This window comes from Fragaria vesca, unplaced genomic scaffold, assembly GCF_000184155.1.
Source record: "Fragaria vesca subsp. vesca unplaced genomic scaffold, FraVesHawaii_1.0 scf0513155, whole genome shotgun sequence".
Taxonomy (NCBI): Eukaryota; Viridiplantae; Streptophyta; class Magnoliopsida; order Rosales; family Rosaceae; genus Fragaria; species Fragaria vesca.
In genome coordinates, this window is record NW_004443447.1 from 1,106,883 (window position 1) to 1,122,629 (window position 15,747).

Consider the following 15,747-nt stretch of genomic DNA (forward strand, 5'->3'; position numbering starts at 1 on the left):
AAGAGGTAAAGTACATACAACAATGAAAAACTAGATTTAGTACTATGTCACAAGTAATATACATAAATAAGAAACTCTAAACTATAAAACAGATACAAAATAAGACTCAAAAGTTGTTTAAAGAGCTACTGCAAAACACAGGAATCAGCTATTAAAGAAAAGACTGAGTTAGAACAAGGTTCATCTGTCAGCCTTGTGTCAAAACAGTGTGTTGCTGTTTTTGGCTTCACTTTCCACTCACTCAAATCCAACAAAAATTTATGAACCAAAGCCTATTGTAAAGATGGGATTACAAGCTTTAAGTACATAGCTTAAGTTTTGAAAACAAAGCCCTGGATAGAAAGTTACAATCTTGCAAAGTTGGAGTAAAAATCTGAAAACCCAGAAATTCTAGTTTTTGCTGAGTCTGCTACTGTTTTTGGCAAGCAATTTGACAAACCAAATGTTAACCAAATCCTATGAAATTTAACACACACATAGGTAGATATATGAGCCTTACAAAGGTACTTTCAGATTTCCAAACAAAGGCCTGAGCTGAAAGATATCCTGCCTCAAAGTAGGCAAGAAAATCAGTTATTCTGCAGAATTTCTGGAAATTTGCAGCAGGAATAAAACTTGGTTCTTGGAGCTTTAATTCGACTTTTGAAGTAGTAAAACAAGTTCTAAAGCTTCAGAACGGAAAGGAACAGATTTCCAGAACATTAGGACGATTTTAAACATAACCAACAGTTGAAAGAAAAGGATCCAAAATTTGATTTGGACACCCAAACTCAAGAACAATGTTCTTGAGCTTCAACCACAACGATTCCAGACAATAACATCTGATTCGAATTAGGATTCCTATCTATACAAGTCTGAAAATTCGAAATTACAAACCATAATCAAACAAAGTAACCATATTGATACTCAAGACATAAGAATCAAGAATCAAAATAAAAAGTAAGTACTCTATCTAATCTTAGGAACTGAATTCGAAATTGCTAAAAGGTGATATGGATTCTACCTTAGACAGAAACGAATTGGAAAGGGTTGTCTCTCTCTCCACAACTCTCTCAATTTCTGTTCTGTCCCTGTTCTGCCCCAAATCTTTATCTGCTTCTCTCTAGTTGATTTGGTCGAAAACTTAACCGACTTTCGATCTTTGGCCGACTTCAAAATTCTCCTCCTATAGGCTTAGACTAGACAGCTACTCTCTGCATATCTAACTATTTGACACCTCCTGCTGTTTGCGTCCTAACTACAAGCAATTGTAATAAAAAAAACTAAGAAAGGCTGCTGTGTTTCAAAGAGAAACGCAGCTCAGGTGTTTCCCCCTTTTTTTTTCTTTTTTTTCTTTTTTCTTTTTTGAAAACAGAAGTAAAATACCCTAAAAACTTAATAAAGCATAGATTAATACTAAGTAAAACAAATTAGCTACTTCAAAATGTTACAGAGCAACAGTTTCATTTGATCATAGCGTTTCATATTTTGATTTTGCTAATTTTGTACATGACCGATTTCCGGTATTGGGCAGAAGCATTGTCAAGCTGAAGTATACTGTTTTTCCTGATGTTGTATCTTATCGTCTTGAAAATGAAGATGATGTTTAGAGTTTTGGCCCATTATAGTTCAAATTTTGTTGATGTGGATGTTTGCTCTTTCGATGTTAGTGCTTCTAGTTCTGAAAGTGTGTTGAGTAACAATGTTAGTGAAGAGTCTAGTGTTTCATTTGATGAAAATGATTATTTAAGATGCTACAAACTAGAGGAAGCAAAGAGGTATTGTAGCAAAGGGTGGGAGAATTATATCAAATCAAAGGACCAGAAGTTTCAAGGTGGTGTGGAAGAGTTTAGGTTGAAATTGCGTATGTATGCTCAGTTAGTTTGGTTTGGTAAAAAAGTAGTGGAATCAAACCCTGGCTCTACTATCAAGATTGAGTATGAACCTGAAACTCGCAGGTTTCAGCGAATGTTTCTGTGTTATGATGCGTGGATGAATGGTTTTCAGTTTTGCAGACCCATACTGTTCATTGATTCTACCTTCATCACCAACAAATACAAAGGGTAGCTTATTGGTGCATCTGCCAAGGATGCGAATCAAGGTACTTTTTTAGTGAAATGTTTAGTTGCATTGGCAGTTTCTTTGATTGTGATAGTTACATAGTTTCCAGGGGCTTCAGTTTTGATTGCTTTGACATTTTTATATAACTGTTTGATGGATAGTTAAATGACTTGTGTACCTACATTAAGCTACTAATGTAACTATCCATGTAACTATAAATTGATAGTTACTTGACTAGATATTCATGTAACTATCCATGTAACTATGCATGTAACTGTCCATGTAACTAAGCATGTAACTATTAATGTATGTAACTATCCATGTAACTATCCATCTATGTAACTATCCATGTAACTATCCATGTAACTAATACAACTCAAGTCCCTGCATCACAGATGCATACCTATAAACTGTTTCTTTGATTGTGATAGGTACATAGTTTCCAGGGGCTTCAGTTTTGATGGCTTTGACATTTTTATGTAACTGTTCATGTAACTTTCATTTATTCATACTGATTTTTTGTTCGTCTTTTTTGCAGGTTTATATCCAGTTGCTTATGTTATTGTTGATTCTGAAACTGAATGTAATTGGAGATTTTTCCTTCAGTGTGTACCTGAAGAGTTGTCAAGACACCCTATGAGGCAGGTGACATTCATTTCTGATCAGAATCCTGATCTTCTTAGTGCATACCGCATGTCTTTCCCAATAGTCCATATGGTTTTTGTTTTAGGCACCTTGTAGACAATATCTCCAAAAAGTATCCAAGTCAGTCACCCCTTCATAAATCTGTTCCTTATTTGTTCATGTGTTGTGCTTATTCTCACACCCCAGACTCGTATGAGACCAACCTTGCAAAATTGAAGGAGGATGGAGGTTCTATTGTTGAAGATTTTCTAAAGGACCTTCCCAAGGAGAGCTAGTGTTTGGCTTTTTTAAACAGGGAGAGGTTTGGTGAAATGACCAACAATTTGGCCAAGACTTTTAACAATTGGGTGGGGGATTTGAAGAGTCTTCCTATTTATAATCTGAATGAAGGTATTAAAACAAAGTCTATGGAGAGAATTGCTGAGCGGATGGAAGGGTTAAAGGAATGGGTCACTGTTTTGTGTCCAAACATGGAAAAGAAATTGATTAATAACTTGGCGGTTAGGCGACATTGGCGAGTTATGAGATCTGATACATATGTTTATGAAGTTCAATGTCAATAGTACAGGGTTATGGTGAACTTGGGAGAGGATTTCGTTTGTTCGTGTGGGGAATGGAAATGTCATGGTTTTCCTTGTTCACATGCCCTTGTTGCAATTCAGCAACATGGTGTCTCTCCTTACTTATATGTCAGACCTTACTATAAGGTACTCTTTTACTCATTCTGTTTCTTTTTACTCCATATCTATTCTTGTTTCCTGCTTTTGTTAACTAACATGTCCAGTAATTGCTTGTTTTTCAATGTAACTGATCATGTAACTGCTTGTTTTTCAAGGTGGATAAATTCTGAGAAACCTACTCTCACACCATTAACCCAATCCCTTCCATTTCAATGCCTGTTGATCTTGCTCCATCGTCATTTCCATTGCAGCCTCCTTTGACTAAAAGACAGGCTGGAAGGCCAAAAACAAGAAGGTACTGAAGTAGGAGTGGTGTTCCAGGTGTGGGAAATATGACGGGCATAACAGAATGAGTTGTAAAGCTCCAATATAGCCTTTGGTTACATATGACAGTTACATTGATGGATACAGTATTTACATTGATGGATTCAGTAGTTACATTTGATTTAGTAGTTACATTGATGGATTCAAGTTCTTTTCAGTAGTTACATTGACAGTAACAATTCTGCTGTTGGATGTTTCATTTATTTAGTTGTTGCTTTTTATTATGATAGTGGAAACTGTGTATCTCATTTTTCGCGGTGCAGTGGCACGCTGCAAATATTAATGCAAACCCCATTTTTTTTGTTTTTCCAAGTGCTTTGTTTATTTCAAGTTTCATTGCTTTGTTTGTTTCAAGTTTCATTTTGTTCACCAGTTACATGGGTAATTACATTGCTAGTTACATCCATGTAACTATGCTATATGTAACTATCCATTTAACTATCTATGTAACAATCCATGTAACTATCTACATGAATTTTAATAGATTTCTATTCTAATACGCAGTGGGACGCTACCGTTGCGGTGCAGCGGCACGCTGCACTTATTATTAAATAAATTCATGTAACTATGCATATAACTATAGTTACATGGATTTTAATAGATTTACGTTCTAATATGCAGCGGGACGCTGCCGTTGCGGTGCAGCGGCACGCTGCAATTATTATTAAATAAATTCATGTAACTATGCATATACTATGTATGTAACTATTTATGTAACTACTCATGTAACTATCTATGTAACTACAAATTGCTAGTTACCTAGGTAGTTACATTGCTAGATGATACGAGCACAAAGTGCTATGTTTATAATGTGTTTCCTGCCCCATTTAGCTATGTTATTCTTATAATAATGTCATTTCTAACATGTTTTGTGAGTGTGAAGGCAAAAGAGCAGAAAAGCAGAAAAGGAAGCTAAAACAGGCAATTTAAAAAAAATCCTAATCAAAGGAGGATTCCTGGTGCAGCAAGGAGTCTCATTATGTCACAAAATCTGAGGATATGTCGTTTAGGAAACTTTCCTGTTTTGAAAAGGGAAACTTGCCTATTTCATTTTAAGAAACTTTCTTATTTTGATTTAGGAAACTTACTATTTTTGAATCTTTCCTATTCTAACTTTCCTAAAATATTTAGGAAACTTCTTTTCTGATGAGACAAGGAAACCATTTGAAGTCAGGAAACCTAATCCAACTCAGAATAGGAATCTGTGAACGTATATAAAAGGAGGACGAATTCTGCAATAATCAAGGGATTTATGTGTTAATATAAATCAGAAATTAAGAGATTCTTTCCTTAACTTCGTCATTTAAATTCTGTCCATCCTACCTTATTTATCTGATTTTATTCCCCTTGCAGGAACCCTAATTATGCACTAGGAAAGGAAGGAAAATCATGGATTTTCGTCAAAGGTCTGATTGAAGGCAGAAGAAGGAAGGTTTTCACTGCTGTGATTTTCTCTGGAGAACAAGAAACGTACCTGGCCTCTATTCGAGCCTCATGCAATGGATTTCTGCACAAGACATTCCAGAGAATTCTGGGAATTTTAATTCAAGATATTAACGTAATTATTTCAGACCATTGGATAAGAAGTTGATCAAGGGTTAGGAGAAGACCTAGGGTTTGGCGTGTTCACTATAAATAGAGACTCTCTACTTCACAATTATGATCATTCATTCACGTTAAAAAGCAGAGAGATACGAGAGCAGTAGCAGGCCGTCTTTTCCTCTTTTGCCGAGTTCATCCTCTCTTGCCAGACCTTGAAGGACTTCTCCACGAAGGTAGCACAGTTGGAGACTTGAAGCATTGAAGCCAAACATCCTTTGGACGTCGACAAGCTTCCTTGGAAACTGAAAAAGTGTAAACAGTGCCTTTACTCTGTTTTGATTTTCTTTACAAACTTGAAAGCATGTTTCGAATGTTAAACTCTGGATTTGAAAGCATGTTTTGCTTGTTTTTGTATTCACTAGATTCAAAATCTTATAAAATGTATTGATGTTTCGTTAATGATTTCTGGCGATCTGATTTCGTGAGTTTTAATGATTGAAAGTTTGTGTTTTTATTTAAATAAAGGAGTTAGAATGCATGCTAGCTATTGCCATGATTCGTGCTAAGCTTCTTCAAGTAAGTATGTTTCTCTAAGTGGTGAAAACTATGTAATAATAGTTGAAAACGTAAATTACAGCAAATGCACGTTATGACTTCTCAGGTGCGCATTGTTGTTCAATCTCAGTTCCATATGTCAAGACCCACCCCAAATTTTACCCTAAAACCTGGAGCAAGTCCTGCAGGGACCATCTCCAAGGAAAATTTACCGAAAATTCGGCATCACCTCCTTTGAAAATGGACAACCCTAACTTGAAAAATTCAGATAACACTCCTATACCAACACATCCAACCTCAACACCTGGAGCCACCCGCTCCTCCAACACACAACCACCACACAAAAGAAATAATATCATCTTCTAATCCAACACATAAATATCCAATTTATATCATACACCATCCTTTGGATATCTCCCAAATTAATAAACAAAGACTTAGCACACAACCGAACTATTATACAAATAATCCCAAGGTAATCAGAGCTACTAAATACTAGCGGAAGCATAAAAATATGGTAGTAGGTTAACAGGTAACCTATTGATGAAAGGTGAAAGAGATGTGGGTGACTATGCCTCACCTCTAATTAGTGCCAACCCGAACTCTGCAGGCTGGGCATTTTAAAATGAAGGGCCCAGGGGAAAACATTTAAAAACGTTAGAGTGAGTGGATAAAAATAAATTAATAAATAAATATTTATGCATTACCATTTGAATTTTCAAAGAAATTATGTTGCATGCGAAAATTCAAAAGCGCTTAACTCATACCCTGGCAATTTCATGACTAGCTCTGGCTAGTCTCCAAACTCAATAAACTGGAGCCTCTCAGGCTAAAGTATATATAAACATATATGTGTATGTATTTACACTCGTCAGACTCTTTGTATGAATTCTATGAACAAATTTGAAAAGTAGAAATTCATACAAGGCTACGACGCTTGCGTCTAACGCTCACGTCGCGCCATAATGGAATTTTTTCTCATTATGACCGAAGAGGACGGGTGTATATATACGTGTGGACTCCCTATATAAAAACCTATATAAACCAGAAAAGAAAGTAGTTTTCATATAAGGTTATGACGGTTGTGTCTAACACTCACGTCACGCCATAATGGTATTTTACCTCATTATGACGGACCAAGCACGTATGGCTAGCTAGCATTTATATACATACTATACTCATAAACATCCAAAATGCATATCCACAGAAAATCTCATTTTCGGGAACTCTCCAAAGGAGGAAAATTGCCAAATATCCGAGAAAGAAATAAATCTCAGCAGAAGAAACAAATGATCAACAGAATAATTCATCGCATGCTTTTCAATTAAAACAAAGTTCCACTCACAAATTAGGCCTAAGCCTAATGTCGCTCCGAGGCTTCTTCTGCTCGAGCCTCCTCTCGTCCTGTGCCAAATGTAATATTAATTTCCCAACCAAAAATCCAAAAATTACACAAAATAGGCAAAATTAACCGAGAGCCATAAACACGCTCATCAATGCCTAACTTCGATACGGTCCACACCTCAACACTTAAACCAGTAGCCTTAACTACACCCTTCCACAGATTTTATGACTTAAATCCAACGGCCAGATTCTACCTTATTAATCCGCCACAATTACTAAACTTTAAAAATTCTCAAATCTAACCAAAACTCCTCCAAAAATTCTAAAATTCACATCAATAACTCCCATTAATATAACCAATCAAAAACCATGAAAATCCCCTAAACAGCGGCGGCCGGAGGCCGACTCCGGTGACCTCTAATGCCTACCAAATTTTAACAGCAGCTTCCTTTCAACTCCCTCTACAACTTTCTTAACTAGCACAACACCCAATTTCAAGCCTAACCATGCCAATCGAACGAAAACATCCTAGAAAACCCTAGAGCTTCAACACCAATATTACCTTACCTAGCTCAAGAGAGGGTGAGACCTTTGGAGGGGTTGCTGTACGGGAGGAGGGCTTTCTTCCAAGCCAAGCAGCTCTGGCTATAGCGGCCGGAGGAGAGAGTTCCGGCGACGGGAAGCTTTGGACAGTCGGGGATTTCGGGCGTGCCTACTCCCACACGGCGGTGCTAGGGTGGCTCTCACTGGCCTAGGATGGAAGCTGGGTCAGAGGCCAACCGATCGGGATCGGAGCGGCGGCCTACGGTGGCCGGACGGCGGCGAACTGCTGCTTGGAAATTCCAGCAGGGAGAGAGGGAGGGAATCGGGAGAGAGAGAGGAAAAAGATGAAGAGAGAAAAAAGTTGGGCCTTATCCTTCCAACCGGTCCTAACCCACCTAAATAAACCCAACTCCAAAAATTAACACCCCAATAAAAATACCCTAATAAAAATTACCTTTTACTAGCTAAAATTTACCATTTTTACCGTCGTCACATTTTCTCTTACGATTAATTTCTCCGAAATAATCGTCCCTCAAAACCCCTCTAGGGACCTTTTAAACTATAAATTCATTGACTGAGACGGTAAAATTTTTATTAAAACCAAGCTAGCAAATAAGGTGAAAATTTACGGGTTGGGATGTGACACTATAATTCTTAATGATTCATGTTTATTGTGGACAAGTACTGTTTAGTATTGAATGCTGCAATTTACATGAAATAATCTAAGTTCTAGACTTCTCTGTGCTTAGGTGATAAAGTAAGTAGAATTAAAGGAATGCATGTCCTCTTCAGGCGTGTGTTCCGAGATTGTTTCTCTTGTTAAAAACTTGCATGATAATCGGACTGTTAGAATGAGATGAGATCTTGATGTTTGGTAGAATTCGAATTTATCTCTGTTTGCGATGTTGAATGAATCGATCACTTGTATATATTATACTTTATTTTCTGTTTTAGTGGGAACGTAGAACAAACCTTTAAAATCCACCTTTTTATCTATTGTAACATGTGTATATTTGTAACCGAATACTTGTAAATACTTATAGTTACTGATTTTTTAGTGTAACTGTGACTGTAGGAGCGCCCTTTAGGTCCCCGGATTGATCGAACCTTATTTGCCAATACTACATTCTGATAAAAAAGGGTTTTTAAATTACGCGCCCGATAACGATCGCATCAATTTTTGACGCCGTTGCCGGGGACTTAATAAGTCTCTAACGGTTTTCGGTTACTTAATTGCTTAAATATTTATACTACTTTAAATTTGACTAATTGTTATCTGTTTTAGTTATTTTCAGGTACATATCTTGTTTTGTAAACCACTGAAGGTTCTTTAGTTAATAGGATCCTAAACCCTTCATTAGTACCTTTTCAAAGGTCTTTTGGAGGCAGATCTTATTAACTCTTGTACGACTGTCAAACATACAAGTGTTTCCTAACTGAGTAAGGGACATTTTGGATGGTGTCTAGGTCTGAGTAAGCGCCTGGGACCAAAATTGGACTTCAAAGGGTTATAGACTGTGCGTAAGCACGAAAGGGGTTTCAACCTCCGTAGCCCATTACAAATGAAGTCCTACCAGCCCGTTTCACTTCGGCTTGGCCATTAAAGTCTTCTGAAACCACGGAAACATATGTATCAAGACATTCATACCTATTCATCATTGGTTTACCACTTAAGATTCGAGTTTGAAAATTTATAAAACTTATAACTGTTAACTCAAACAGATTGTTGTAATTTAGAATCTTTGTAAAATGTGAAGTGTTTACTTAGTTCTAAGGCCTTTTATGTTTGAGCTCGTTTTTAAAATTTTAGTTACTTTGTTTATGTTTAATTTTTATTTTGTTTCTTATTTTGTTATTTCATTTTTGTAGGGTTATGAATGTTCGATGAGGGAATTCGTATTCCTGGATTAACCGATGAGATTTTAACTAACTTGAAGGAGCGGTTACAGCGCATTAAGCAAGGAGAACCTTCCTAGATTCTTGATCTTCCTGTTCAAATCCCCAACACATTCAGACAGCTAGAGTTTGAGAGTGAAGCATAATCGGAAGCAGAGGAAGAAGAACACACAAAGTCCATTGTCTCATCACAACCTTCAGATTCTAAGGAAGACATTCCACCAATGGAACAGCAGACTATTAGACAATTATCGAATTTGGTTGTACTAGGAGCCGGAGGTAATGCACCTTCATGTATCACTTATCCTGAACCGGCAGCCACTAAGGAAGGAGAATTCGAGTTGAAGAGTGGACTTCTGCACCAAATTCCAAAATTCCATGGGCTCAGCAATGAAGATCCCAACAAGCATCTGAAGTCTTTTCAGTTTGTTTGTGTGAGCATGTGCCCTAGAAATGCAGATATTAACATTCTGAAGCTGAAGGCATTTCCGTTCTCACTGGAAGACCGGGCCAAGTCATGGCTCATTGACCTACCTACTGGACATATAGATTCATGGGAAAAGATGATGAGTGAGTTCCTGACCAAGTACTTCCCAACGTCAAAGATCACGGTGATGAGGAAGCAAATCACCGGAATTCAGCAAGGACTAGAGGAAACATTCTGTCCTTATTATGAACGATTGAAGGCCCTTGTTGCAGCTTGCCCCTCCCATGGATTTAAAGAGAATAACCTTCTGCAGTACTTTTATGAAGGACTTTCATCTTTGGAGCGCCAGTTGTTGGATGCTGCATCTGGAGGGTCCTTCCTTAACAAAACACCAAGAGAAGCATGGGCATTGCTAGACAATCGTGCCCTAAATGACCAGCAATATGCTGGTGCATTGGCTTCTTCTCGAATGGTGAATGAAGTAAAATCAAGCACCACACTGGAAAGTAAAATTGATACATTATTATCTCATCTTATGCTTGGAAAAAGCCAAGAAGTGAAAGCTTGTGGGGTGTGCTCAAGTCAAGGGCATCATACTGATCAGTGCCCTCAACTGTCTGAAAATGGTGGATGGGAGACTCTCAATGCTATGGGAAAACAAAGGTACAATCCCTTTTCCAATACCTACAATCCTAGTCTAAGGGATCATCCAAATTTCTGATGGAGCAATACGGAGAATGCACTTAATCCACCACAATATTCTGGAGGTCAATTTCAGCATCCACAAGGCTTCTTTCAGAAACCCCAGGTTCCTCAAAATTTTGCTTCAAATTCTAATAATGCTACTCCTTCATATGATAAGATGCTTGAAGCCCTTTTTCAAGGGCAGCAAAATTTAACAAATTCTACTTAAGCTCTTGTGCAAGGTAAAACAAATAATACGAAGGATATAGCTGAGCTCAAGAACCAAGTGGGGAAAATAGTGGATTTCATGGGAAAAATTTCTGAAAGTGGAAAACTTCCGCCAAGCACTGTTCCAATTCCAAATTTTGAGTCTGCAAAAATAGTGGCAACAAGGAGTGGACGCGTGTTCAATGAGGTCCCAAAGAAAGTCCAAAAGAAGGCCCAAGTTGTTCAAGAAGAGGAGGAGGAAATTGAAATTTCCAAGAATGATTTGGAGGCAGGTCCTGCCACTTCCAGAGTTGAAGCAAAACTGCCCCAACCAACTAAACCGCACAAAGGTAATGATACTAACTTTCAAAGTTCAGTTATTACTAATCCTCCCTATGCGCGTGTGCCATTTCCAAGCAGGTTTCAAAAATCAAAGAAGAAGAATCTGATGAAGCCATGTTGGAGGTTTTTAAGAAAGTGCAAGTAAATATTCCCTTGATTGACTGCATTACTCAAGTTCCCAACTATGCAAAATTTTTGAAGGAGTTGTGCACAACAAGGAGGCAAACACGTGAAAAAGAAGTTGTGAAGCTGAGTGAGACTGTTTCTGCAGTTCTCCAAAGAAAGTTACCACCCAAGCTAAAGGATCCAGAGAGTTTTTCTATCCCTTGTGTAATTGGTGATACTACTTTTGAAAATGTCATGCTTGACCTAGGTGCATCCCTTAATGTTATGCCATATAGCTTATATGCATCTATGGACTTAGGTGAACTTAAGAAAGACAATGTCATAATTTAGTTGGCAGATAGGTCTAACAAATACCCTAAGGGGTATGTGGAGGACGTTCTTGTGCAAGTTAATCACTTGATTTTCCCTGCAGATTTTTACATCATTGATATGGAAGACTCACCCTCAAGTTCAACTCTTATACTTTTAGGGCGTCCTTTCATGAGAACTGCAAGAACAAAGATTGATATGTATGCTGGCGCATTAACAATGGAGTTTGATGGAGAAGTTATAGGCTTCAACATCTTTGAAGCCATGAGGTATACTTTATCTGAGCTTAAACCATATTATTTTATTGATATCGTTGACTCTCTTGCGCAGAAACTCCTAAATTCAATGATTGATGATAAGTTGGAGTACAACATTGCTCAAGGAGTGGGATACAATGCTGATGGTACTGATGTGTCAAACGCAGAATTAGAGGAAATATGGGATGACATTGTGCTTGAAACCGTCGCCGCTCTTGAAGGCGTACCAAGTAGTTCTAATCCTCTATTGTCTCTTCCCATTTCCACTAACAAATTGTTACCATCTGTAGTGCAGACACCCAAGTTGGACTTGAAAGCATTACCTAATCATTTGAAGTATGTGTACTTGGGAGAGGATGAGACTTTGCCTGCAATTGTGTCCTCCAAACTAGATGAGGAACAAGAAAAGAGATTGGTGGAGGTAGTGAAGAAGTACAAGACTGCCATTGGATGGAGTTTAGCAAACATCAAGGGAATAAGCCCAACCACATGTGTCCATCGAATTCTGCTGGAAGATGGAGCAAAACCCACCAGAGAAGCCCAAAGACGTCTACACCAACCAATGATGAAGGTGGTTCAAGACGAAATCATCAACTTGCTGGATTGTGGAGTGATCTACCCCATATCCGATAGTAAGTGGGTCTCTCCTGTACAAGTTGTTCCAAAGAAATTTGGAGTGACGGTTGTGAAGAATGCTGAGAATGAGCTAGTGCCCTAACGAGTTGTGACTGGACATAGAGTTTGCATTGACTATAGGAAGCTCAACGCCACCACAAGGAAGGACCAATATTTCCCCCTACCATTCATTGATCAAATGCTTGAGAGGTTAGCTGGTCATGAGTTCTACTATTTCTTGGATGGATACAGTGGCTACAACCAGATTTGCATAGCCCAAGAAGACCAAGAGAAGACTACGTTCACATGTCCCTTTGGCACTTTTGCCTATAGGTGCATGCCCTTCGGTTTGTGCATTGCACCAGGTACATTTCAACGTTGCATGATGTCTATTTTCTCTGATTATATCGAAAATATAATTGAAGTCTTTATGGATGACTTTAGTGTCTTTGGTAAGGACTTTGATTCATGTTTGAGAAATTTAGAACTCATTTTGAAAAGGTGTGTTGAAACTAATCTAGTTTCGAATTGGGAAACATGTCATTTCATGGTGACACAAGGAATTGTTCTGGGACATATCATATCTGCTAGGGGAATTGAAGATGATAAGGCCAAGATTGATCTTATTCGTTACTTACCATACCCCATAACTATGAGGGAGATACGTTCGTTTCTTGGCCATGCAGGTTTTTATCACAGGTTTATCAAGGACTTTTCCAAGATAGCCAGACCCCTAACTCGCCTCCTTCAAAAAGAGGTAGCCTTTGATTTTGATGACGAATGCAAGACGGCATTTGAGAAGTTGAAGGAATTGTTGACAACAGCACTAGTGATGCTACCCCTAAATTGGGATGAACCCTTTGAGTTGATGTGTGACGCATCCGACTATGCTGTTGGAGCCGTACTAAGGCAGAGGAAGGACAAGAAGCCCTATGCCATTTACTATGCCTAAGAATGCTCAATGATGCACAATTGAATTACTTTACCACTGAAAAAGAGTTTCTTGTTGTTGTATTTGCTTTAGATAAATTATGTTCTTATTTGCTTCAATCTAAAGTAATTGTTTATATTTATCATGCAGCATTGGGGTACTTGTTTACAAAGAAAGAGGCGAAGCCAAGGCTTATTCGATGGATGTTGTTACTCCAAGAATTCGACATTGAAATTAAAGACAAGAAGGGGAGTGACAACGTGGTTGCTGACCATTTGAGCAGATTAGTACGCGAAGAGGACGCCTTGCCCTTGTGTGAGACGTTTCCAGATGAACAGCTCTTTGGAAGTGAGGTAAGTGAACCTTGGTATGCTGATATTGTGAATTATCTTGTGTCTAAGACTTTTCCAGACACTTTACCTCGTTCTCATAAAGAAAAACTTAATAAATTGGCTAGGCATTACATTTGGGATGATCCTTATTTGTGGAAACATTGTCAAGATCAAATAATTAGGAGGTGTGTCCTTGAAACTGAACATCAATCTATTCTTGCCTTTTGCCATTCTGAGGTTTGTGGAGGTCATTTTTGATCTCGTAGAACTACCCTTAAAGTGTTGGATGCAGATTTCTTTTGGCCTACAATTTTTAAAGATGCCTATTTGTTTTGCAAGACTTGTGATAGGTGTCAGAGATTAGGAAACCTAGGACCTAAAGATCAAATGCCTTTACACCATATTATAACTGTGGAAATTTTTGATGTGTGGGGTATTGATTTTATGGGACATTTTCCTTCATCCAATGGTTATTTGTATATTCTTGTGGCAGTTGACAATGTTTCGAAATGGGTGGAAGCGATAGCCACCAAAACTAATGATTCCAAAGTTGTTGCAGATTTCCTTCGCTCTCACATCTTTTGCAGGTTTGGAATGCCACGAGTTATCATAAGCGATGGAGGATCACATTTCTGTAACAAATCAATTGAGGCTCTATTGAAGAAGTACAATGTGACGCATAAGGTTTCTACACCTTACCATCCGCAGACGAGTGGACAAGCAGAGATCTCTAACCGCGAGATAAAGAGAATTTTGGAGAAGACTGTGGGCCCAACACAGAACGATTGGAGCCAAAAACTGAACGATGCATTGTGGGCTTACCGCACAGCATACAAGACCCCAATTGGAACATCTCCATTTCAGCTGGTCTATGGGAAGGCATGTCACCTTCCAGTGGAGCTTGAACATAGAGCATGGTGGGCAGTAAAGAATTTCAACATGAACCTAGATGATGCCGGCCTACATAGGAAGCTCTAATTGAATGAACTTGAGGAGATCAGAAATGATGCCTACGACAATGCATGGATCTACAAACAGAGGACTAAAGCTTACCATGATAAAATGATCCATGGCAAATCTTTTGTGTTGGCTAGAAAGTGTTGTTGTTTCATTCTAGACTTAAACTTTTTCCCTGTAAGTTACGTTCTAGATGGATTGGTCTTTTCATAGGTACTTATGTTTTTACACATGGTGCTGTGCAGATTTAGAGTGAAAAAACTGGAGAAGAATTCAAGGTGAATGGACATCGGTTGAAGCCATACTACGAGGCTTTCAAGGAATACAATGTGGAGGAAGTACCCCTTCAAGAACCATTCACACAGAACTAATGTGTGGTACAATCGTCTGGCTCATGGACTTTAAACGAGGCACTAATTGGAAGGCAACCCAACTCAACCGAAGATGTGGAGGAGCCATCAACGCAAATTTGTTTTCCCTCCCTTCTTCTCTTTTACATTTTGTTTTTACTTGTTTTGTTTGTTGATTGTTGTGTCGTGAGTTCCTACTCCATACTTTGATTCTACACATTATTTTGTGAACATTGAGGGCAATGTAGAGTTTGAGTGTGGGGGAGGGATTTACATGTTTGTTGAATTTTTATTCGAAAAAATTGAGAAATCCAAAAACAGTTTTTGTTGCTTTTGAGTCTTTTGTTTTATTTTTGAGTCTTAGGAGCCCTTAACTGTCTGTGATGAGCTTAATTCTCTAAATTTATAAAGAAAGATCACAAGATTGAAATGATTTCCAACTGATATTCTGAAGTTAATTGCAATGAATGGAAATCTATGAAATGTAGTGGATGTGGTTTTGAAACTTTGGTACAGAAATGAGCATGTTAAGTCAAATTTTGACTCATATGAACCCTAATGTGAGCTTTTGAGCCTTTATATGTGCCATTCTTTCTGAGTGCTTATTGAAATATTCTGATTTGTTTTCTTAGCTATAATTG

General features: G+C 38.1%; 1 pseudogene; it reads left to right on the plus strand.

Moving 5' to 3' along the window:
* Window positions 1-11,343: 11,343 nt before the first annotated feature.
* On the plus strand, window positions 11,344-14,777 carry LOC101300211 (annotated as a pseudogene).
* The last annotated feature ends 970 nt before the right edge of the window (window positions 14,778-15,747 follow it).